We start from the raw sequence: 25,661 nt of genomic DNA on the forward strand, positions 1-25,661 counted from the left end.
TACACCCTTTTGGGATGAATACAAATCATAGAAGGCCAGCAGGAAATCTTTCCTACTTGTTAAGGGTTGTTGACATGCTATCTGTCGTTGCTTGTAGTTCCACTGAGGCCCCAAGTCTTCCTAGAGAAAACAAGTATTTCCATTCTCTTTGCTTCTCATGTGAGATTAGTCATCCAGCCCTTCTAATAACTTCTGGAAGCACTGGTCAAACACAATGAATGATTGCCTTTATTACCCATTTTGTTTACGTTGTTATCAATTTTATTTAACTTCTGGCCAATGCTAGATGCACTTCTCTCTGTCCATATTAAATAACAAGTAGTATTTTATGTAGCAGTGTTGTCTTAGATTGAAAACAATAGAAATTAGCAGAATGAAGTTAAAATTCTACAAGTAGATGTGAAAATACATACAATTTTATTTATTTTTATTTTTATTTTTTGCTTTTACTTTACTTTTGCTTCCTTTTATTTTATGTTGAACTTATTCCCTTGCCATAAGTTTTTGTTTCTTCAGTTTCTTCTGCGATATCTTTTTCTTCTGTGCCACCTCCTTTTCTGGTTTAGGAACAATCTGCTCTTTTTCAGTAAGGATCATCTCAATGTGGCAGGGGAAGCTCATGTATAGGTTAATCCTACCACGAGCTCTGTAAGTTCTGTGACGCATCTTAGGGGCTTTGTTCACCTGGATGTGCTCAATGACCAGAGAATCTATATCTAAACCCTTAAGTTCGGCATTAATTACTCTGCATTTTTAAGCATGTGCAGTAAAAATTCAGCACTCTTTTTGGGCCACCGACCTTGCATCCAACCCCACTGTATGGCCTAGGCACACCTGCCAACACCACCGTTGTAACAACAGAATGGCATGCACTGCTTCTGTAGAGTGACATACTTCAGATACTTGGTGGCTTTTCGGATATGCATACCCTTGATGGCCTGGGCAGTTTCGCGAGTGTTCTTAAAATGAACACGGAGATTTGAACCTCTTGATTTGCATGACTTTGTAGGGGTTTCTGGGTCAAGTGAGTAGCGAACCACTTTCAGAGATCACTAAGGCCGCATACGGGAAGAGCCATACAATTTTAGAAGTTGATTTAGGTGATTCTTTAAAAAATTGGAAGGATTCACTAGTTTTTCAATAAGACAATAGGCTATACTTAAAGACATAGCCACACTTGTAACAAAATACTAAAGGTAATGTTAACTGGATTTAGATTTAGATATTTTAACTGAAACCTTAAACTGCGGGAAGCCATTAAGGAAAAATATCAGTCAATTTGCCTAAATGAAATTTATTAATTTCAGAGAGAGTAAATATTGTGAGCTGTAAATTAATAACAAGTTAATAAAAAGAGTGAATATTCTAACCCTTAGAAGTGACTTTACAATATTAATGAATGCTTTAATAGAAAAAATGAGCAAAACAACCCAGAAAAATACCATAAAGAAAAGATATGTAAGTAAGCAGGAAATTTAAGAAATTAATCCAATTTAGTATTTAAAGAAACGCAAATAGAAATATCACCAGTGATATCCTTTATAAATATTAAATTTGGAGTAATTTCCAATTTATGTAGGAAACATAAGAATTCCTGAAGAAACGTAAGAAAAACCCTTAAATCTCCAATTAAAGTTTTGTGTATGTGAGGAAGAGATCAGTGGTTTCATTTGGGTTGTTTTGCTTATATTTACACATCTTGATACCAGTCACATATTACTGTAGTAGGGTTATAAGTTGTTTCAGATAGTCTCTCTAATTATGTCCTTTCCATTGCAATTTCCATTGCAATTAATGTCCTTTCCATTGTAAAATATGAACATGCAAGCCACGAACTGGGAAAAACTCACACACACACACACGCACACACACGCACACGAATATCATGTATCTATGTTATATAAAGAGCTTTTATAAGTTAATAAGAAAAAGACAAGCTAACTGAAAATAGCAAAGATTTGAATAATGCAATTTACAAAAAGATTACAAACTGCATAGTAAACATTCTTTAAAATGCTTAATTTATTAAGTCCTCAGAGAATGTAAACTAAAGGCACGTGAGATATATACCCAATAAAATAGTTAAATTAAAAGGACTGATGATAGGAATCGTCTATGAAAACTTGAAGCACCTAGAATTCTCAGACCTTGCTGATGAGAGTATTCATTGTTTGCAGCATTTGGGAAACTCTTAGTATCTACCAAGTGAAATACATGCCCACCCTAATGAAAAAGCAGCTCCGCTCACTGAGGAATTAAAAAACAAAAGAAAAAGAGGACAGACATACACAAAATGACATATGCATGGCTGTTGACAGCATCTTTATTCATAATAGCACCAAACTAGAAACAATCTAATTGTTCACACGTGAAGACATAGCAAAAAACTGAGGTAGTTTTTATGTAATATTTAGACTAGTACATGTGTGGAACACTATATTACACTGAAAAAAAGAACAAATCACTGCTACACTGCTGGTTGTATGCCACAAACATTGTGTAGAACAAAAGAGAACGTACATGAGTTTCTATTGTATGATTCCATGTATTTTAAATTCAAGAAGAGGCAAAAAAATAAAAACTAATCTTATAATGTGAGAGGTCAGAGTACATTTTACCTGTGTTGGCAGGTGTTAACTGGGAAGGGCCAGGAGGATACCCTCTGGAGTGTTGGGAGTGTTCTCTGTATTGATCTGGGTGATGGTTCTATAGATGACTACATTTGTAAAATCTATGTAGTTAAGATACTTGCAATTTGTGTAGTATAGATTGCTTCTCAATATAGAAAACTAAAATATAGAAATGGAATTGTGGTAGAAAGGAAATACTTATAATCCCTCTAAGCATAATTTCAAAATATGACACAGGTTTTTTTTAATGCCTGTACCCTGACCACAAGTTTTACTTCTCGTAAAATTTAGATTCTTCAGGAAAGAATCTAACAAGTGGCAAAAATGTATGTCAGATGACAACATTGTCTATGATAGTAACAGAAGCTAACATTTGGAAATTGGATAATTATGGGCTATCACAAAATAGACCACTAGCCAAGCATTGGAAATTATGATAGTGATAAAAACTTAAAACCACTAATATTTTTGGAGCATTTATTAAGCACTATGCATTTGTACTATGTATTTAATATGGATTATTCCATTTACTTCTTACCACAAACTGTTAGGTAGGGATGATTAATAGTCCCACCTTTTTCTTTTTTTAACAATGTGAAAACCAGAGTTAGTAACTTCTCTGGGATATACTGCTGAAAAGTATCAGTTAACTGAACCCAGATTTATCCTGAATCAAAATTTTTAACTAGGATGATAAAATTTGAGTGATACTCATGTTAAGTGAAGACATGACTAGCCAAAATGAACTAGTCAGAGCATGATTTCATATGCACAAAAAGTGCACACACATGTTTGGAAGGTAAGATCCTGAGAAGCTGCTGTGCTGACAGTGATTCCGCAGCTCCGCTCTCCTGTCAGAGAACTTAGCTGTGTAGATTTGTCTTGGCCTTTCCATTAATCTCACAAAAAAATCTATCCACATCTTAAATAATTGAAAATTTCAGACTTCATTGGTAGTGTATGGGGGGTTATATATTTGTCATATAGAAACATATTAACCTATTTGTCAAGTGATATGCCAAACTTCTGGCACTGCTTCTATCGTGGTATTGAGATTAAGATTTCAAGAAATACGTATTTGGTTGATTTGAATTTTCTACACTGGATGTACAAAACTGATGGAATTAACAACCAAAAAAGGCCCATAGGAAAGGTGATAATGTGCTTTAATTAAAAAAAAAAGCTTGTTTTTTTATTTTTAGTTGATGCACTGTCATCATCCAATGAATGACTTTTAGCTGCGTATAAAGAGAATGCTAACATTACTGAGGGCATAGTTTGTACCAAGTACCAGATAAAATGTTCCTTACGAATCTATTATCCCAGTTAATCTGTACAGCTACCATATGAGGTCTGCACTATTATTGCTATTATTATTCTTATTTTATGTATGAGAAAACTGAAGCACAGAGAGATTAAGTAAGATGCCCAAAGCTACACAGTATGATTCCACCCAAAGTCTCGCTCCAGGGACTTGTTCTAAATCCTTAAGCTATATATCCCCTGCAAGCTTAACATCAGGAGCTTATCTCCTAAACTGCAAAATGCAAGGTTACCTACACATTTTAATATTTTGCGATCTTTAATCCCATGAATATGTTTGCCAAAAATCTGTGTTACATGTAACTAATCAATCATTTTGTGTGCATCCCTACTATGCCCCAAACTCCGCTGTAGCTTTTTTCTTTCTTTCTCTGTATATCAATTTCATAAGCTATTTGAACGGAGTTTACAGGTGTATCCTAGATCTAGGATTGAGGGCTTATCTATCTGTGTGTATGCTAGGACTGACCTGAAACAAAGCATTTTGATTATTTAATAAATTCTAACTTGAAAAGAGGGGCTGATAATTACTGTTGAACCTTTCTAACACATTTTGATTTTTAAGTCTGTGGTGTAATAGAATTTTCTTTAGTTGCGAGCTTGATTCAGAACAGGATTCAAGCATAAAATCACACAAAGCTTTTGTTTTGCAAAGCTCTTTCACAAATCACCCTGGTTTCATGCCCTAATTAATCAGTGTTCATGGGGGAATGAGAGGTTATTTGCTTTTCAGCTTCTGCAGATATACTAATAGCATAGCAGGAGAGTTCTGAAAAAAAATGGGTTATTTTTCATATTTGAAGCAGTTTCCCATGGATTCTTACATAATTATCTAGAAAACGTGAACCATTGTTTCTATTGGAATTTTATCTCATGCTGACAGGAACTCCCAAGATTAGAAAATTCTACTCGTTACCAGGTCTTTGGAGCATACTATTATTCCAATATGTTAAATTGAACATATCATTATATTTAGAAACCCCAAGCATAGTCCTTGACCCTTATAATCCACAAAAAATGTAAACACTTCTTTTTCTCAATTAAATCATTTTAAAAAACATGTAACAAAGCATTTCTCATTGACTTAAATAAAAATGGTGTACGATTTTCCAATTTAGTAGAACAGTTTAACAGGATATTGGTATCCATTAAGGTTTAGCTAACAATCAAATCTAAAGAGAAACATTACTTGATTTCCTTATATGCTATCATTAGGCTCCGTAAAATTGGCTTATCGAGCAGAGTCTCAAATCAAAATTTTACAACATCACTCCTGGCACATTGCACGTGAGGGCCTTATGTTGAAAGGATACTTTATTCATTATGTGGAACTTAAAAAAAAAAGCAGGAGGGACCTTCATATGGTTGAGGCTGTTGTTTTCTCCACAGTTTGTTAGAATTTCTGTTGCAACAAGTTCCCTGCGTGAAAATAACTGCTCTGGCTATGAAATTGCCTCCAAACGGAAAATCTAAGACAGATGTGATAAAGTAAATGCAATCCATAGATTTTCATATTTTAGGATTCTGGTTTCAGCTTGCAGTTTTTGAGAACTATTCTGTTTATCAATGTAAAATTATTTACATAATTACAGATCAAACCAATCAGTTACTGTCCTGTCAGGCTAAAGGTCATGTCTAGAATAAGCAAGTAGCTCCGATGCCGCTCTGCTGTTAATACCTGTTCACTCTAGGGCTGTCGCCCTATTCCCAGGGCTGATTGCCCTCTGTCCTGTGGCTTCAAGTAATGTAAATTGTATCTTGTCCCTGGGTAATCGAGATCAGTGTTGTCTTGTCTGTCCACTCCCTGCCGGTGCCCTCTCTCTACAGCGATAATGGTTTTGGTGGGCAATCAAGGAGGATGCCTTCTTGACTCATCTCTCATAATAGATTGTCCTCCTCAGGCAAAATTGAATAACCCCCGACATGGCCTGGAGGCAAGCAATGAGAATTCAATAAGTCTGCAGGGTCAATGTCCTGTCATTTTTGGCAAGCAAGTAATTATTCTGCACTAACATTCAGTAATAGGAGGAAACTGCTGTGGACACCCTCATCCTCATTGCCAGAAAAGTCACCTTAGCAGGATTTTTCCTTCTCATCAGCAATCTTTCCTTTTCTCCTTCTGGTGTGATGTGGTTCAGTTTTTCATGTGAGTTGCATGTGTGGATTTTTGAGATGCTTTCCCCCCTTGCCCCCCCCTCCCCCACCAAACCTGCAGTGTCTGTGGGAAAGTTGAACAGCTTCCCTGTTTGATATTTTCCACTCTTAGGGGTTGCAGTTGTGCTGTCTATTTGCTTTCACTGATTTGTGAAAGATTTATTATAAACCAAATACAGCTGTTCTCCCCTTTCATAAAGTCAAACTATTTTGGCAAACCTGTTTTCTCCTCGAAGAGCACATTTGCAGTCATTTTCCTCCCAGCTTGCCTGCCATCAGCGTTCAGTTATCCCCAGCAAGCCAGGGTAGGTGCCAAAGTGGCTGAGGACTCATTTAAGAAAAGAGAATGCATCTGCTTCAACAATAAACAGGCAGGCGAGGAGAGATGACATTTTTTTTTTTTTTTTTGGCTCTAGTGGAATTCAGTGTTATTATGTAGAGATCCCAAGAGGACAGAATTTTAATATCCAAAAAAATAAAGCATCTGTAAATTCAAGCCACTTGAGTGTTCTGCCTTTGCATTTACATTTATGAATCATACACCTTTAATTTAACTAGGTAACCTTTACTGAAACTAATAATATGATTAACCTTTTAATATTTTAAAGATATTGCTACCATGTACCTTCATTCCATCCACCATATATAAACACAGATATTCTTATGTATATATTTAAAGAGAACATACTCACTTCAATTAATCAGTTCCCACTGTTGAGATTTTAGATCTCTGACTTATGACATTTATTTAAGCAAATGCTGAATTACCAGTTTTGAAGGAAGCAATTTTAGCAGCATTTTATTTTTTTTCTAGTGCCACCTTTTAAAAAGCTATCTTTTAAATGGAAAGCACCAAAACAATTAGAAAACAAAAGTGATTTCTAAACCTATTCTAGGTTGCTTTTCTCTTCATTTCTGTCTGTGTAGAAACTATTGCTTTATTCATTGAAAGGAACCTTTATCTTCTCTCTCCTGAGATCAGTGCACAGCCAGTAATGAAGAGGCTCCTATAAGAGCAGAATAAGCACTTTCCATGACTGATTGACGATTGATTATTGCTGGGATGTCTCCCCATGGCCACTCATCACTATGCTTTTTTGACAACCAAGCTCTATTCCTGACATGAAAAAGGTGTTTTGATCTGCATCAATTTGGCTTGTTAACTGTGACAAAACTCAAACTGATACTGATCATGTCCAGTTGTCGATGTTGATTTGGATCCAGGATATAGAAAAGGTTCATAATAACAGCAGACTTCATTCTGTATTTAGGGTACTGTAATATTGGAATATTTAATGACTACTCTTCTTGAAATAGTTATTATTATCCATATGCTTTTAGGATTTTGTTCTCACTGTAAGAAGCTTTGGATACTTTTAGCTAATTGTTGCTCCTTTCAGTGCATTTTTAATAGCCTGTTTCAGAATTCATGACCATCTTTCATAGGACCATAACCAAACTTTTCACTGCATAACGTCAGAAGCTATACCTGCTTTTGATGCAAACTACTGAAAGGTGAGATTTATTTAAAAAGATTGTTTTGTATTGGGAGAGCATTGATGTTCTAGAAGTAAAGCATAGCAGAGAAAACGTATCTTAAACGTATTAAAGAAGGGAGAACATTTGGGCAACCCCCCCCCCAACACACACACTTGCTGTATAGTAAAAGAATGAATTACATTCTTGACAATTTAATTACCTTTTCCCAAATTTTAAAACCAAAATTTAAAATTACTTTTAAATTAACATTTTGTAAATATTTGTCAAATTCGTGTGATATTTGCTATTATAAAGTTCTGAATGACAATATATTTACTTTGTAATTTTTTGTTTGTACTGAAATGTATGTGTATAATTAAGCTAAGATTAATGAAAATTTTATTTTCAAATTCAATTCTGTCTCAAATTTAAAACTGATTAGCCCTTCTGCCTTGGGCTTTCGCTTCCTTTTTTTCCCTTTTAAGACGGTATTTACTGGCACAGAATGTAATAAATGTGAAAGTTTGAATGAGGAATGACCCATTTTAATTGTTTCTTGATGCAATATTTTAAAATAGCCAGGCAATCTTAGTAACTTTTTTTTTAAAGTCACAATAAAGTTATCTAGTGAGAATTACAGCATATCATTCTTGGGCATGCATCTCTAATTTTCTTCTCCCTCTACCTTAATTCTAACTTCTTGATTCATGTTTATTAAGCATTGCCAATACATACAAAGAATTTATTTTTCTTTTGTCATATTAAGTTTCTGCAGAAATTACTACTTTAATCCTAATGATTATACAAAACTTCCTAATGTCTTACCTACCTTATCCTTAAATTTATGAGATATTAAAGTTATAAATAAAAGCTAATAGCTAAATATCTCTCTGCCATTCAAGAAAACACTGGAGGAAAGAAGATTTTTCCTTCTGATGTCTGAGAAATTGACTAAGAGATCTCCTTGTTCTTGAGCTGTTCATGAGTATGGTGCTCCCGGGCCAGTGACATCTGTGAGTTGCTGGCATTCTGGTCATCACGGTGTATCAAGAAAACACCATGCGCTACCATTTCCAAGTTTTGAGATGATTTCTTCCTTCTTTGATGAGCTTTTGCCTCACTTTTCTTGTCATGTCCCCCTGCATGTGCCTGCAGTGCCTTGGGATGCACCCCCACGGTTGGCCGGAATCCTGGGTACCTCTCTGCACACCCTCGTTGGCAGCTATCTGCAGGCTCTAGCCCACCTTTCACCTTTGGTTCCCATGTTTCTGTGAAGCACAAAGAAGTCAGGGGACGTGATGTGGGGGCAGAGGGACTGGAGACTAGAAGCGTAGGAAGAGGAATGTGTGAGTGTAGAGGCGTAGTGTCCTCAGGGTGCCTTGCCCTCCTTCACGGTATCTTTCAGTGACAGCACAATGAATTCTTGTTTGTTTGGGGCTTTTCGTTTGATTGTTTTTTGTATTTTTTGTCTCTTTTCAATCTTGCTTTACATAAAGGCTTAAAAACATGCAATGCTTTTAGGAGAAACACCGCCATGGAGGCAAGCAAAGTCCAGAGACCTCAAAGACCTTTAGAAGGTGCAGTGGCGGTGAATGCCATCATCTTATATTGGAATAAAATAGAGAGGGATTGAGGACTCAGAATTTGGAACCTGATCTCCTGGGATGGAACACTGATTCTTTTTTGTTGTGTTTTCTAACAGCTGTATAACATCTCTGTGCCTTGATGTACTCATCAATGAAATGGGGTATTGAAAAAGTCACCTTGTAAAGCTGTTGTGTGGAATATATAAATTGAAATAATCAAGATGGTTAGAACTATATCTGCTGCCTAAATTATGTATCTCCCATGCGTTATTATTTACATAGAAGTTGACACTTCATAAAATGTTTTTCAGTTACTATCCTTTGCCTTTTGGAACAAATTCATAAATCTGTCTTAAGATGCAGAATCTAGGACTTAGTTGACCAAAATATTCAATGAGTAAATTGTGAAAGTCTTGACCCAGGTCTTCTCTTTCTGAACCCAAGTTTCTTTTCACCTTTGGCCGTGTTTATCCATCTTCGGAGACTGGTTATCGCTTGCTATGATGGCCTTAAATGTGAAAGAAATGAAAAGCTAAATTTAGAGTGGAGAGCACTAAGGGAGAAGAAAGAGTAACACTCAGGAGGTGATAAGGGAAAAATGTGAGCTCTCCAGTTTCAGAATACATTCGTTCATTTATTCAGGAAATATTTTTAAAAAACATATTGATAGGCATTCGGGATACAAAACCAGGTAAAAGACTGTAAATTAAATTCAAGGATTTTGGTGGAAGAGTGACACAAGTAAAATAATTATCACAGTATAGCAAAATAGACACATGCATGAGAATTATAAAACCCGGGGTAAGGACTCCTGAGGCAGAGATGACAAAATCAGGGAGGATTATTTTGTGAATTTGGAATAAATCAACTCGTGCTCTAATTAATACTTTAAAAATGAGAACTGTGATTGTTGTATCAACCCTTCATTGCTGGGAGCAAGACTGAGAGCAGAGAGGCTGAGTTGGAGGCAACCGGGATGGTTCAGTCAAGTTATACAACAGTGGCTGGTAGAAATGAGAATTTTCAAATCAGGTGTGAAGTTTGACTATGTTTATAGATGGAGGACTAGTAAAGAATGACCCGGTGAAGATGCAAATGAGAGTGAGATCATCGAAGGAGGAAAACTCTAGAATATATGGTCAAGGTTCTTATCAAATGTACACATGAACAATTTAGCTATGGAAACAGATTTTCTGACCTGAGACCAGAGGAAAATGCTGAGAAGATTGAGAGAAGAATGGTCTATCACACAGGTTTTGCTTCCTCACAAAACTCAAACATGGGGATTGTCTTTAACTCCTGATGCTCACTCAGTATATTACCTTTGCAAACACTATTCTCATAGTGGCTCTGTGCTAGTGGTTGTTGGTGGTAATAGGCGTCTTTGACAACAGTGATTTGAATACCATGAGGATGACTAACACCATCCCAGACACAGGGCAACTTCAAAGGGAAATGTCAGAGCAGCAAGCTTCCAGGTACTTGAAGGAACAGAAAATCAAACACCAAAAAATTGAGATTGAACCGTAAATTAGACAAACATACAGGCTAGTTCTGTATGTTTTAAACTATGAGAACAGGGCCTCCCCTGGTGGTGCATCGGTTGAGTGCTGGGATGCGAAGCTGCCCGCAGCCTCTGCAGCACCCGTTCGATCCCCAGCAGCTGGCAGGGGTCCCATGTGGTGCAACAGACCTCTCCTGCTGTGCCCACTGCTCCCCTTAGCAGTGTGTTTTGTCAGTCTGCCTGTTCTGTTCCCTGCTCTGGTTCTGGTGAATTCTGTCACCCTCCTGCCCTTCTGACTGTAACCAGTGCTTGCATAAATAAACAAATAAATAAACCTTTAAAAAAATAAACTATGAGAAAAGACATTAGGCATATGTATAAGGTATATGAAAGACATGCAGAGGAATTATTCAAAATATGGTCTTGATTGGGCTAAAGGATAGAAAGTATGAATTTAGTGTGGTGACATTATCATCATTAAGGCAGTGTACTAAGGGAAATATAATAATTATATAATAATTAATTTTCTGGGTCTCCCCTGGTGGCACAGCAGTTGAGCGCTGGGCTGTGAAGCTGCCCGCCGCCTCTGCAGCACCGGTTTGATCCCCGGCCACCAGCGAGGGTCCCACATGGCACACAGACCTCTCCTGCTGCGCCCACTGCTCCCCTCAGCAGTGTACTTCGTCATTCTGCCTGCTCTGTTCCCTGCTTTGGCTCTGGTGAATTCTCTCACCCTCCCGCACTTCTGACTGTACCCAGTGCTTGTATAAATAAATAAATAAATCTTTAAAAAAATAATTTTCTGATTGGTTTAGATACTTCTGTTCAAAGAGAAACTTTAAAAAGGTCCTACTGAGGCGTCTACAATTGTTTTATGATCACCCCTAATCTAACATCTGCCTATTTGTCAGGCTTTCATTTAATGCTCTGTCTCTCCAACGATCCAATTATCTGTCATCTATTTCCTTAAATTGAAAAAAAATGTATTTAATAAATATAAGATTGGGGATATATTTAAATTGGAGAAAGCATTTCAGGAGCCAGAGAATGAGTCCTTTATGGATAATGGTTTTGAGGGTTGTGGGTAGGATTATTAGCACACAGAGATGAATCAGGTTAGGGAGCTAATCACTCATCAGATAACTGATGTGAGTGCCTAGCCCTCTTGGCTGTGAATCTCACTTGGGATGTACTATGTTTTCTCCTGTTTTGTTCTCTGCCTCCATCTTTTACCTCATCATCTCTGGCTCTCTGTGCCTAACAAGTCTTACATGTTCTAATGGGACATAGCCGACTGACTTCTGGAGCAACTGGAACAGTGTAGAGTGGCCATATCATTTTCTGACTTACTGTGTGAAAGTTTCAATAGTAGATCCCTGGGTAGTTAATCAGCAGAGGGTATGTCCCATCCCGTGCTCATGAAATACAAAGTTCTCACTTTGAAGATAAAGTACAGTTGCTGTGAAAGCGTAGAACAAAGACTGTTGAGAAAATGTACATTTATGTCGTTCTCTGGCAAAGGTCCTGAGTTAAATAGACATATGACTGATTGAGATAGTCCATTCCATGGAAGAGTGAGTACCTCTGGGCAAGTGAGATGTAAAACAGTAACAAGAGATTTAAAACAGTAACAACAAAGATATTTTAATGATGATGCTGCCTTGCCATAGGAAGACCACATTATTGTTTTATGTCCAGCATACTTTGACAAAGAGATTAGACAGAGGAAGAAAGAATTGTAAAGGCAACATTACATTCCAATGTCTAGGTCTTATTCCCCCTTGTACATACATTGTAATTATATACTGACCTTTGAGATCAGTGGCTGGTTACTTATGGGATAATATGATTAAAGTATACATAACAAGTATGTTAAATTATTTTTAATGCAATTCCAGTGGAGAAGATCTGTGTAATTGCTAATTCCATTTCATTCTAGAGGCATCTGAGATAACGTCCCTGGGGTCCAAGCTTATAAACTAGACTAGACCATATAGAGGCCACTTTGAATTGTGTTGGTTTTGCTTTCCTGATGATGACTGGTTTGCATGGAGAAAGAAACTCGTGGTTACTTAAAAAATGCAAAGGAAACACACATACCTTTCAGGGTTGGTTTGTGGCATTTAATAATTTTTAAAACAAATGGTACTTATTAGCATAGGTTTAGACTAGATCCCGTTTTCCACATTGTTCCCTCTCTGAAACAGGACTATTAGAGGCTCAGAATTCCTTTCTGTTTGGTGTGACCTGTATTAAGTTTTATTTTGGAAGTTGTGTTTGATGGGGACAATTTTAAAAGCCTTAGAAGTATTTCTGGTAGGACAGACTTTTGTGGCTGTGATCCTTATAGGGAATATAGACCTTTATCTGCTGGTGGAGATAAATAAAACTGTCTGGGGAGAGTCTGTTGATGATGGTTGCTTGAACTTCAGGGACACCTCTCAGAAGGGTTTGGAAGCCTTAGACTCAACTTTATAAAATTATGAGAATAGTTACACTGGTGCCAAAGACATAGGGAACTGAAGCAGGAAGGGGAGAGTAGTAAGACAGAGAGATGCCTATTGCGTCACATGGCATTTGATGATTCATCCAAATCCAGTTATTCTTGTTGGTAATGGTATAAGATGTTCAAAAACCTTTGATATGTTGGAGTGACATTTACTTTTGTATAACTGAAGCACATTATTACTATTGACTGATGATAATCATATTTGCTATTGATAACTTAGGTTTCATTGTCATGCAGTTACCAGTGTAATTTGAAAATGGCCTGTATTTTCATTTCCCTCCATGTTAAGCATTGACTTAAAATAACTGTCTAGCAGCTATAAAATTTTTTGGGTTTTTCTGTAATCATTTCACAACCATGCTATTTCTGGAAATATGAACCCCTTATTTTCAGTCCTCACTTTCTTTTATAATTGCTTGGGCAAGTGTCAGTGACCTGCTGAAGAGGCCCTGGGCTGAGGAAGTGATCTTTTATCCCAAATTTTAGACATTTTCTAAAAGAGGCTGTGAGCTAGCTGCCCAGAGCCCTCAATGGCTAGCTGCATGGTCTGGTGCTGTGACATGGGCAAAGTGAAGGGTTTGTGTTTGCCCACATTCTCAGATGTAGTGATGTCAAGAGCTGTGTAAGGTGAGTACTTTGGAGGCTGACAGGGCTTGGTCCCTAACTGACATTTACAAGCTCTGCAGTCTTTGCAAGTAGCTTTCATTATCATCAGTTTTTGTTTCCCTAACTATAAAATGTGAATGTTTTCAATGTTGAAAGAATTGAATGAAATAATTTACACAAATCACCTAATTTAGCACCTCTCTGTTGCAGTGTGATCACCCTTAACAAGTTCTGTGAGGGAGATCTTTCAGTTCTGTTAAGCACTGAATCTGAGCTACCTCGAAGCGTGCTTGGCACACAGTAGGCAGCTGGTGTCAAGTGACTGATTTTTTTTTTTTTACTTGTCAAGTGAATAAATGAATTGGAGGAGGCAATGATGGATATTTCTGCTGTGTTTAGAGGATTGGAGCTGGGAAAGACTGCATATGTTATTAGACTACACAGTCTCAAGCAGGAGTTTAAGATTAGTTCTTTGATCACAGCTGAGGAGAAAGTTTGCTCCTGAGGGACAATGTCAAGGAAGTAACTCAGTCAGGAACTAGGGGTGCAAGCATTTAGTGGGACAAGAACATGGCATGACTTTCTTTTCTCTTCTGATTGTCTTCCTTTGTATGATTGTGTAGGCTGGTTGATAGGATATTTCAGAAACTCTCTGAGAAGAATCCCAACATTTCAGTAGCTGAAGTACATCTCACTTAAACCACCCCAAAACTATGCCTTTTTAAAGAATATGTTGTTATGCTCAGCTGAATAGCTAAGAGAATTTTAATGTGAACCAATGATATTGTTGGGTGTTGTTTCTACCCTGCATTAGTCATTCATTTATTGAGCCAACACATTACTGTGGACTATCCACCTATTATTTGCCAGGAACTATATAGAAGCAGGGTATATTGTTCAGAAGCCTATCAGAAATTCTTTTCTTATGGAATTATAAGAGTTTGAAAAAGTAGACATTAAATGAAATTTTATAATTTATAACTAAAATGTTCAGTTGTACTATAAAAGAAAGCCTCTAGGGTTCTATGAGACTAATTTCACTGAATTTTACATTGAACATTTTCTTTAATTTGTGAATATATATGTGAAATTAATTTCTGTACTTTCTTTGATCCTGATCACATCATCCACACCCAGCTCCTTCACCTGTGAACTCACCTGAAGTATCTCCAGTAGCCATGTAATATATCTGTATATCTTACTGGGTCTAGGAATAATGAGAGACTCTTGTATGATGTGTGCTGGTAAAGCAGCCTTCTGAGTAGATCACAAGGGTGTGGGTCATGCAGGCTACAAACCTGTCTGTAAGGTTCTTGAAATGCTTACTCCTAAACTCTCCTTTTAGTGAGTAATGGAGACATGAGAACTCATGGTGAGCAAAAGTAAATAAAACTGCTGAGCATTGCCCTCAAATGGGATTCTGGCAACTGATCAGCTTTGTAATGTTTTGCTGAGTCTAAGTCACTTATTGTATCACATACTAAAGGAATACCTGGTTTACAATATGCATTATAATGATTAATAGCAACAGTATATATGAAATCAGTTCAGTCCATTTTTATAGGTAGTGATGATGATGATGATGATGATGATGATGATGATGATGATGATGATAGGAATAGCAGTTACTCAGTGATGGGAGAATAACAAACTTTCTTTCCCCTTTCATGCTGTGTCTCTCTTAAGCTGTGTCCTTATCTCTTCCAGATCCAGCACTAACCTACATTCTGAACCAAATCAATGTAACTAGTAAAGTGTAAAATGCCGGGCCATTATAGTGATGATCTTTGTTCTGCCATTGCTGACATCTAAATTTACTGATATTGATATAATAAGCCATTTTGTGTTTTCATTTGTATAAACCAAATGTATGGCTTAGCTTATTGATTTTGTAATCAAGATATAGTTTACTGAAGTGTTTATAAAATGAACTTGTAAACATGCACGTTCCTTACTCTTTCATTAATCCAACATGCACCTTTTATGTTGCCTGTCTTTGCTGAGGTCCGTAGAATATTTAATTTGGGGTAGTGGTAGATGTGAAAGTGGAATATGAGGGAAGATTGGCTATTTAGGTAATTTATTCAAGAATTTAGAATATGACTTTGTGGGAGAAGAGAAAAAGGAAAATAAAGTATGGTGATAGGTTTTTTTTTTTTAAATAAGTGATCTTTTTCATGTTTATTGAGGTAATGTTGATTTACAACACTTTATATGTTTTAGGGGAATACATTCACACCTTTACAAATGTCATTTTTAAACAAGAAGGGGTAGATAGTGAAAAGCTAGGAGACAGAAAACAATGGCAGAGACCTGAAAAAGATATAAATTTGCAGATTAGGGGGCAGTATTATACTGGATAATACGGACCACACACTGGATATACAGTGTACTGGACAGACTCTTCACATGCTTCACATACAACATCCAACTTAACCTTCACACAACTTTGTACGAAGTATTACTTTACAAATTAGGGTACCTAGATTTAGTCCAGTTGACTGTTGTCACACAATAAATGCAGCAGGAAGAATGACACTTTACTTTTAGTTACCTGTTCTTTATCAGAGACCCTCAGAGATAAAGTGCAGGATGCAGATGAAGAGAGGAGTTTTGTTTTTTTTTAAAGACTTATTTATTTATTTATTTAGACAAGCACTGGGTACAGTCAGAAGCGCGGGAGGGTGAGAGAATTTACCAGAGCCAGAGGGGAGAGAAGAGCAGGCAGACTGACGAAATACACTATTGAGGGGAGCAGCGGGCAGCAGGAGAGGTCTGAGTGCCATGTGGGACCCTCGCCTGGTGGCCGGGGATTGAGCTGGCGCTGCAGAGGCTGCAGGCAGCTTTGCAACCCAGCGCTCAACCACTGTGCTACCAGGGGAGGCCCCGAACAGAGGAGTTTTTAAAAGGAGGATCAGAAGCAATTTCTGTGTGACAAAAAGAGTTAAAGTGTATAGGCATGGCATGGGAGGGTGTTATGGAAACTCAAAGAAGACCTGGAATGCCTGCAATGGATAATGAGTTTTAGAAAGGGGAGGACAAAACTTTTGAGCAATTGGAGACAGGGTGTATGTAAAGGACCGGTGTAAGTAAGTGGGTCACGGTTGCTTGTGGAACACCTCTGTCTGAGGCATGCTCTGTGGCACTTTCCAGTGCACACACTTCGATGCCTCAGACTGCTGCTCAGCCCCCTCGCTCACCTACATGGTCCAGTTTGAATTCTCTAGCTTCTCTTCCTTTATTTTGCCCGGTAAGTTCAAAGTGAAATCTGTAGATTCATTATTTCTATGCTCCTTTATAGAAGAGAAGCTTGAAGTTTTAAGATATAAGTGAATTACAATCACTGATCTCTCTTTGCCCTGTTGTCCTGGTGATATGTTTTGTTCTCCTGTGCAGGGACAGCCCCCCATATAATAAACCCCATCAACTCTGGTCTTCCCTAAGATTTCTGTCCCTCAGGTTTTTTTTCACTCTTTCTCTTGGTCCTGGTCTTTTCATTAGAACATACACATAATCAGCTTCACCTTTTATAGATTAAAAAAAAAAGTCTTTCCTAAATATGTTGTTTCCATTTCTAGTTCTGAATCTCTCCATCTGATAATGGATGTCAGACTAGTGGAAGGTTAAGAACATCTGACTTGGGCCTCCCCTGGTGGCGCAGCAGTTGAGCACTGGGCTGTGAAGCTGCCCTCAGCCTCTGCAGCACCGGTTCAATCCCCGGCCACCAGGCGAGGTTCCCACATGGCATGACAGACCTCTCCTGCCACGCCTGCTGCTCCCCTCAGCAATGTATTTTGTCAGTCTGCCTGTTCTGTTCCCCACTTTGACTCTGGTGAATTCTCTCACACCACAAAAAAATTAAAAAAAAAAAAAAGAACATCTGACATATTAACTGTGGGATTATGGGTACATTACTTAACCTTTGAAGGTCTTAGTTTTATTACTTAAAAGTAAAGATAATACTACTTATTTTATAGAATTTTTTAAATAATTTAATGACTTAATTACTACAAAGCACTTGACACAGAGCCTTGTACTTGGTAAACACTCAAAAGCCTTCACCAGAGAACAGTTATTATTATGCTTTCTCTCAATCTTTATCTCCTATTTACTCGTTAATCTACTTGACTTCACTGTAACACCACACTACAATTCTTCTTGCTAGGTTGTCAGTGATTTTCAAATTAAAACAATTTTTGGGGTGCTTTTCTATTATTCGGCTTAACCTTTCTACAGCACTGAGATCACTGAGTTTTGCCTGTTTTGAAAGCGCTCCTACCCTGTTTTCCAGATGCTAATTGGAAAAGACAGTTTCTCTCCCCTAGTTTCTCCAGTGTCTCCATAGTTGCACGTTTGGGTTCTCTTTCCTTGGCTTCTCCCTCAGAGTTTGGTTGCCCTTTGCTGAACCTCATTTGTTCTTTTTACCTAAAGAAATGCCTTTAACTCTTCCTATGTAGTGATGACTTTTGAATCTTTGTTACTTAAATTCTATACTCCATTAACTGCAAAACATTTCCACGTGGATATCCTGTTGCCATCTGAAGTGTCCACAACTAATAAAAAGATGTTCTTTTCTTACTCAGAGATATTTTCTTAATTATTTTTTTAACTACTGAGGAGAAGCAGAAGTGTGGCATAACTGCACATGTTGTGTACACAGTCATCACACAACCCTTCAGGTATTTTCCAGTTGCAGTGCCTGCCTGAATTCTCAAGTTACACTCCATGATTTCTGAAACAGGGTATCATGTATTTTATTATTTTTTAAAGATTTATTTATTTGTACAAGAACTGGGGTACAGGCCAGATGTGCGGGAGGGTAAGAGGTTTCACCTGAGACAGAGTGGGGAGCAGAACAGGCAGACTGACTGAAATACACTGCTGAGGGGAATAGCGGGCGAGACTGGAGAGGTCTGCCGCGCCATGTGGGTATCTCGCTGGCTGGCCAGGATCAAAGTGGCACTACAGAGGTTGCATACAGCTTCACAGTGCTGCGCTCAGCCACCTGCGCCACCAGGGAAGGCCCAGTATCATATACATTAGCACACCAGCAGCTCGCTCACCGCGTGGCCTATAATAACCTCTCACTCCTCAGGCAGGATGATGATTCACCTATAAGTCTATTGTTTTTCCTGTTGCATAATATTGCTTATATATACATTAATCTGTAACTTCATCAGGAATGTTTAGTATTATGTACACACTAAATAGTTTTACAGGGGATTCAAATATTGACTTGAGAGTCCCATTCCTATCTTACTAGTAAACTAGTAAACCTGTCTATTTGAATTCATTGAGCCTCATTTTCCATATTTGTCACATAAGATTAGACCAACTACTTTTTACTAACTCCTGAAGTTTTAAACTTTTAAGTTTCTATTTTATCGTTAGAATAAAAGTCTATCTTTTTGTTTGATTAGCCTATTTTTGAGTAATCCTAAATATATAAAGATACATGAAGTAACGGAAAGTTGCATTCTTTATGATATGTTACTGTATTTTCATATTTATTTTGTTTACTTTTCCTTTTCCATTTATTGACACATTAATGTCACTTTCCAATCTAAGAGTATAGCACTTTATTTATATGTAATAGCAACCTCATAAATTGTTTGAGCTATTGAAAACAATAAGCTAAACATGTTACAGAAAAAACTGGTGCCTTTCATTGGTATTACCTCTTTCAAGATGACAGGTGATCTCAGGAGGCCAGAGAATTCTTAGTTGTATGAGTTTGTGACTAATAGGTGGTTTGATGTGACAAGAGCTGGCTGCCTTGGGAAATTGAACTATCTTTATGCTCGATACCCTTTGTGTCTCATTCTTTGTAGGTTATTGTTGGAGGCCTGTGGGGACCTCTTTTACAGTTTGCATTCACAGACAATATGAGATCAGCAAGAACTCTGTAGTTTTACTGTCATTATTGATCTGCTGCCATTCCATTCGGTAGCTAATTTGCTTGTTAGCACTTATTTTAAAAGCTATTTATATTTTTACCATAGTCTCTGTGATACTAAACTTTATTTTATTTTTGTTGCTGAATTAAAGCAAAATAGTACAACAGTACTAAAACATTACTTTTTGCTAAATATTTTCTGATTCTTGGCTTACAAATATTTGTTTTAATATCACAAATACGCTATTGTGAATGTGATAGCTTTCATAAACAACATATACATTAAGATAAATTAAAGCAAATATAGTGAGTGTATTAATGACAAAATATCATTTGTAAAACATCTTTTGGCCTACAGAAGTTATGTGCAAATAGTGAAAGGGTGATATATTAGGAATTCATGAACAGTGCTCCTAAACTTGGGATTTATTTGAAGCCGAACACTCAATACATCTGTGGGTTGATTGACTGATTGTCTGTTCTGAAGGTAAGCGTCTTATACCCTTCTTATCCATACTAGTTGTTGGAGGGAAAAAAAAAGTCTTTCTGCTTCTCTGGGAAAGGAGCATGCTTATACTTCCTGGACCCAGTTTCTACTACAGGTATACACCTGAAATGACCTTCTGGTAGGCTGAGTGTGCATGGGTGTGTGTCACCCCCACAACCACAATAACTAGACAGGGAGAAAATACAGCTCTGGGAAAAATAATAAAAGACAGGGGAAAGAAAAGGAAAGGAAAGAACCCCTCCTGCCCCAAGCAGGCTATCATAGTATATTTTTCCCAGATAAATCTCAATGAAAAAAAAAATTTGGAGATTTTTTTCGATTGTGTTCGATTATTTTTTCGATGGCATTAAAAATATATTTATATACCCTGTTGCCACAAATGAAGAAAGCGAATTAATGCATCCTGTAAGCACTTTTACGGATGTTAATGCTGCCCTCTGCTGGTGGGGTAGATTGGCAGTGTCGCGATTTTATGTTCCAACAGCCAAAGGAACAGCGTGTGGAGGGTGATAGAAATCCCTCCCTACAGTCTGGAACATCAAGTAGGTGCAGACATACGTACAGGGAGGGCTAGGGAGGAACTCTGGCTACTGTAAGGGAAATTTTACAGATTATGAGGGCAAGAAGTGCTCCCATGAAATTCACTGCATACTCAGGTAGCCTTTGATTTCACACTAACAACCAAGACACTGACAACAGCAACAGCAAGGTCTCCGGGTAGAGAGGACAGGAAGAAGCAGCCAATGTGAAATCGTTCTGGAGATAAAATGAATTAATTATCTCAAGAAAATGGATGATATAAAAACTTGATTGGGAGTGGGAGAGGAAGCAACTTCTAAAAATGAAAAAGTTAAAATGGAAATATCCATATGAGGGTTTAAAAAGAAATCAAAAGCATCTGGAGAAAGAATTAGAAAAACGAAAGAGTTGCTTGAGGACATTGCTGACGTTGTAGCACAGAGAGACATACAGGAAAAGAAAGCATGCGGTTGTAAGAGGAAGCGGAATTTTTAAAAAAATTAGAGAATCCTAGCTGATCTGCTACTATCAGGGAAGAGAGAAAAGAGCGTAGAGACAATATTTGGAAGTGGCATAACTTTTCCAAATTGATGTGAGCCCTCGTATTCTTCAGAACCACCAGATTTAAGGAAGACAATAAAACTATAATTAGATGAATACAGAACATACTTTCTGCTTTTGTGGAACATTAAGGGAAAATAGCTGGTACTAGAGTGGAGGAGAGACAGATAATGGCAGTTAGAGTGACAGCAAGAGTTCTCAGCAGTAAAACCAAACACCAGGAAGCAATGACCTAATGTTTTCAAAATGCTAAAGGGAGACGCCTCTTACTGTGTCACACTCAGCCAAGCTGAACTGTCATTCAGCTGTCATTGGAAGTAAAACTAAGGGAATATTTCAGGGCGGAGCAAGAATAGAAAGGATTTGTGAGTAATGAAGCTAATGACTAATATTGATTGTCTAAAATAATAACCACCAATATAAAATGGTTGAATTATCATAGATAATAACAATTTGAGCTCCAGTGTGATTGAGAAGGGGGCTAGCTATGATCAAAGTTAGGTTTTGCTAAGTCAAGAGTGTATGTTAAAAAATTGAGGGAAATTTCTAAAAAATAAAAAATACAAGTAGAGTAAATAAAAGAGAATTACGATACTTGACATAATGAATAGAAGATGAGTAGGGAAGTAAAGATTTATGAAAATGCTTCTTAGAAACCACAAAGTCATATGGCAGAATTTATTCAAAATTTATCTATAATTATAATAATTGAGCACAGTAAATATTTTAGTTAAGTAATTCTCAGATAGAAGGGGAACAGTTACCAGTTATATAAAATGCTATTGGGAAGAGAGAAAAACTCAGCAGGCAAATGTTTACAAAGTAAAAGTTGATGTAACTAAATTAATATTCTATTGTAAGATTTCTCTTTTCACAATTTGTTTTTTCTTGAACTATAAACTCTCTAAAATACCCATACAAATCTTATGTACTTATATTCCTGCACACATGTACATTTGTGTGTCTTTGCATGTAAAATATTTATGGGGAAAATTATGAAAAGAAAGTAAAGCTTGCTTAAACTGTGTGTGTGTGTGTGTGTAAAAGAATTGTTTTCAGGTGCACATTTTGTGATACATTAAATAATGTTTACAAACTAAGCTGTCTGCTTTTAGTAAGAAACTGCCACTCTTATTTTTGAAGGTGGCACTTCCTTCAAAGAAACTGTTTCTGATTAATTACCACAATTGCTAGAATGAAGCATTTCCATACTTGGGCTTCATTTTAGAACAGAATCCACATGTGTAATGTATCAAGTCACGTCTAGTCACAAAACTTAGAAAATTCCCACCAAAAGATGAACAGTTTATAAAAAGTTGTGACATCCAAAAATTTAGTTCAACAAAGGTGTCTATAGATGTTGTTTCTAAAAAGTCCATGCAAATAAAGTCGGGTGACTTTTGTATACAATACCATTCAGAATAATCCACTCAACAAATATGCCCCTCAGGTACGCCTCTGTCACTATGCCAGTTCTCTTTCATCTTCTCACCTGAAAGAGGAAGATATTTCCTTTCTCTTCAAATGCTAGCCTTGACCTCTGTCATTTGGATTCACAGATGGAGAGGGATTAAGAGCATTCCTAAATCTTGTTTCTCTTAAGAAACTATTTTTTCCCCTTGTGCTTGCAAATATATCCAGTTCATTCTTTGGAAGAGTGAAAACAAAACTTACATCTTTTGATAATTCTAGAAACTTCTGTTTCTTTCACTTCTCTTCTAAACTAGAGAGGGGTGGCGGGACTCTCTGGAGCTCTCGGCATGAGACCAGGGAAGGGCAGCTTCCAGACTGTTAGAGAGGCTCTCTGACTCTCTGAGGCATGAGTGCAAGGCCCAGCCAGTGTAAGTTTGCCTGACAAGGAGGGAGAGAAGAGAAATACTCACATTCCTCTCATCTTGTGATTTTCTGCTGCTTCTCATTGGTCAGACTTAAAAACGGAAACCAAGGACAGCAAAGCCCACGGATGCAGTCTGTAGGACTCAGCCTGCAGGGCGCAGCCCAGGACAACACAGCTGGGCCAGCCTGAAGCATGACGTGAAGCTATTCAGCACCAGGGGCTGGTCTTCTTTCAGTTTAAAATTCAACAACAACAAAATTAGTGCAAAAGCAAAATCATGATGATTGCATAAAAGAACAACCAAGCAAAATTAAACAACCAAAACCAACCCGCATTCTCACAATTAGAAATAACCACTCTGTATACTTGGTGCATAGTATTTCAGAACCAGAGTCCATCACTGGCGTATTCTCTATTCAAATAAGCTGTGACAGGGCCAAAGGGTAATTATGGTACTATCTTTGTGTTTAACTATTTACGTGTTGTGTTCTTTAATCAGCAATAGATAACTTTTAAGTGGGAATCTCCATTAGTAGGAAAAGTGCCTGCAAAACCACAGTTAAATGTTTGGGTAAGTTCTTTAAAATATAATAATTAAAAGCAAAAACATTGGTTTTTAATTAGTGTGTGTGTATATATATGTGGGGGGTTGTGTGGTGTGTGTGTGTGTATGTATATACTCAGATGTGCAGGATTGTCTTATTTGTTTCTAATATGCTTACAGAAACACTGGGTGAGACACCTAGAAATAATTCAGGGGCTCTGCTATCTTCTACAACTGTTTCGGTGTTTGCATTTTACTTTTTAAAGCTTGCCTTGAAGAATTAGAGCTAATGCAACAATTGAAAATAGAGTGGGCTTCTGCACTTAGACACAGCATCTTGATCTGTTCTTCTCAAGCAGACACTACTGAGAGCTTCACCCGTGTACAAAGCAGAAGAGAATATTTTCAAATTATTAGTGAAGAGTTTCCATGTTGTATAACAAGATAAAGTGGTCTTGAGTTGTTTGTCGCAGAATGTCCTCTCAGGGTTTTAACCAACGTATTCACGCTTTAGGTAGCTTCTGAGAGAGGAAGTGTTTCCCTCAGGCTGGGTGTTGCCTTTAATATGGTTACTACTAACGGTTGAAAATGTTTTTTTTTTTTTTTGAAGATTTATTTATTTATACAAGCACTGGGTACAATCAGAAGCGCGGGAGGGTGAGAGAATTCACCAGAGCCAGAGCGGGGAGCAGAACAGGCAGACTGACGAAACACACTGCTGAGGGGAGCAGTGGGCGGCAGGAGAGGTCTGTGCGCCATGTGGGACCCTCGCTGGTGGCCGGGGATCGAACTGGCGCTGCAGAGGCTGCAGGCAGCTTCGCAGCCCAGCGCTCAACCGCTGCACCACCAGGGGAGGCTCAGGTTGAAAATGTTTTTAAGAATCTTTCTACCCGGCTGCCAGCGAGGGTCCCACATGGTGTGCAGACCTCTCCTGCTGAGCCCGCTGCTCCCCTTAGCAGTGTACTTTGTCGGTCTGCCTGTTCTGCTCCCTGCTCTGGCTCTGGTGAATTCTCTCATCCTCCCGCGCTTCTGACTGTACCCAGTGCTTGTATAAATAAATAAATCAATCTTTTTTTTTTTTTTTAAAAAAAGAACCTTTCTACTCAACATCACTCTCCTCAGTTTTTGTTTCCCACCCCCCCCTTTTTTTCTTAAGATAAAATGGAAAAACACCTTTTAAATCGGTTTCTTCTTTTGTCAACTGTAACTTTGGATACATAATATTGTGATCATTTTGTTAAAATGCATATACTAATATTCAACTCCGTTTTTCCTTGCTTTTATGTCTCAATATTTTTTCTTTTCTCTCTGCTTTCTTTTTTTCCTATATATGTCCATCTCGCTGATCAATGACATTGTTAGATTAATGACATGGAAAAAACAGGAGAATATAGTTCTTGAACTGTTACTCCATTGCTTAAAGACATAGTGTTATATGGCTGGTATTTCGTCTCTCAACTATTAGGGAAATATACAGCCCGATTTAAGCAGGTGAGAGGTAGAGGTGCCCTTTCTTCAAGATAAATCCAGATAATTACCAATTTAATGTAAAAGTGTGCCTGATGTTGAATCAATTGGACGAGTTACTTGCCTCCCACATTGTCTATTTGGGAAAAGGCTACCAGTGTCCATGATGGACAGTAGGAAGTAGGCTGGACTCATGCCACGGTGGATGTTTTTCTGTCATATTGGGTGATATCCTTGGGCAGGTGACAGGTGGAATTCTATAATATTCCATATCAGATCCAGCAACACAAGAAGTGTCAGTAGGAAACATTTATTTAATGATGCCGGTTTTCTTATCCTGTAGTTCCTTGTCATTTGTATATCATCTTCTTGGGCAAAATATTTGAATAGACACTTTACCAAAGATGATGCCTGTCACGATGGTTCTCTCCATTATCAAAATTTCAACATTTCCTTGCCCACTTCGAGACTGCCTTTCACATTTATTGATTAAATTGAACCAAAACTAATTTGTAGAGTTGACATTTTTGTATTTCTT

At 37.6% G+C, this 25,661-nt stretch overlaps 1 pseudogene across 1 annotated transcript; it reads right to left on the reverse strand.

The window, feature by feature from the left end:
- Positions 1–483: 483 nt before the first annotated feature.
- On the reverse strand, positions 484–926 carry LOC311183189 (large ribosomal subunit protein uL22-like; annotated as a pseudogene). Its single transcript has one exon. The product of its transcript is annotated as a large ribosomal subunit protein uL22-like (transcript).
- Between the last annotated feature and the right edge of the window lie 24,735 nt (positions 927–25,661).

The sequence above is a fragment of the Talpa europaea genome (assembly GCF_964194135.1).
Source record: "Talpa europaea genome assembly, chromosome: 13".
NCBI classification, from domain to species: Eukaryota; Metazoa; Chordata; class Mammalia; order Eulipotyphla; family Talpidae; genus Talpa; species Talpa europaea.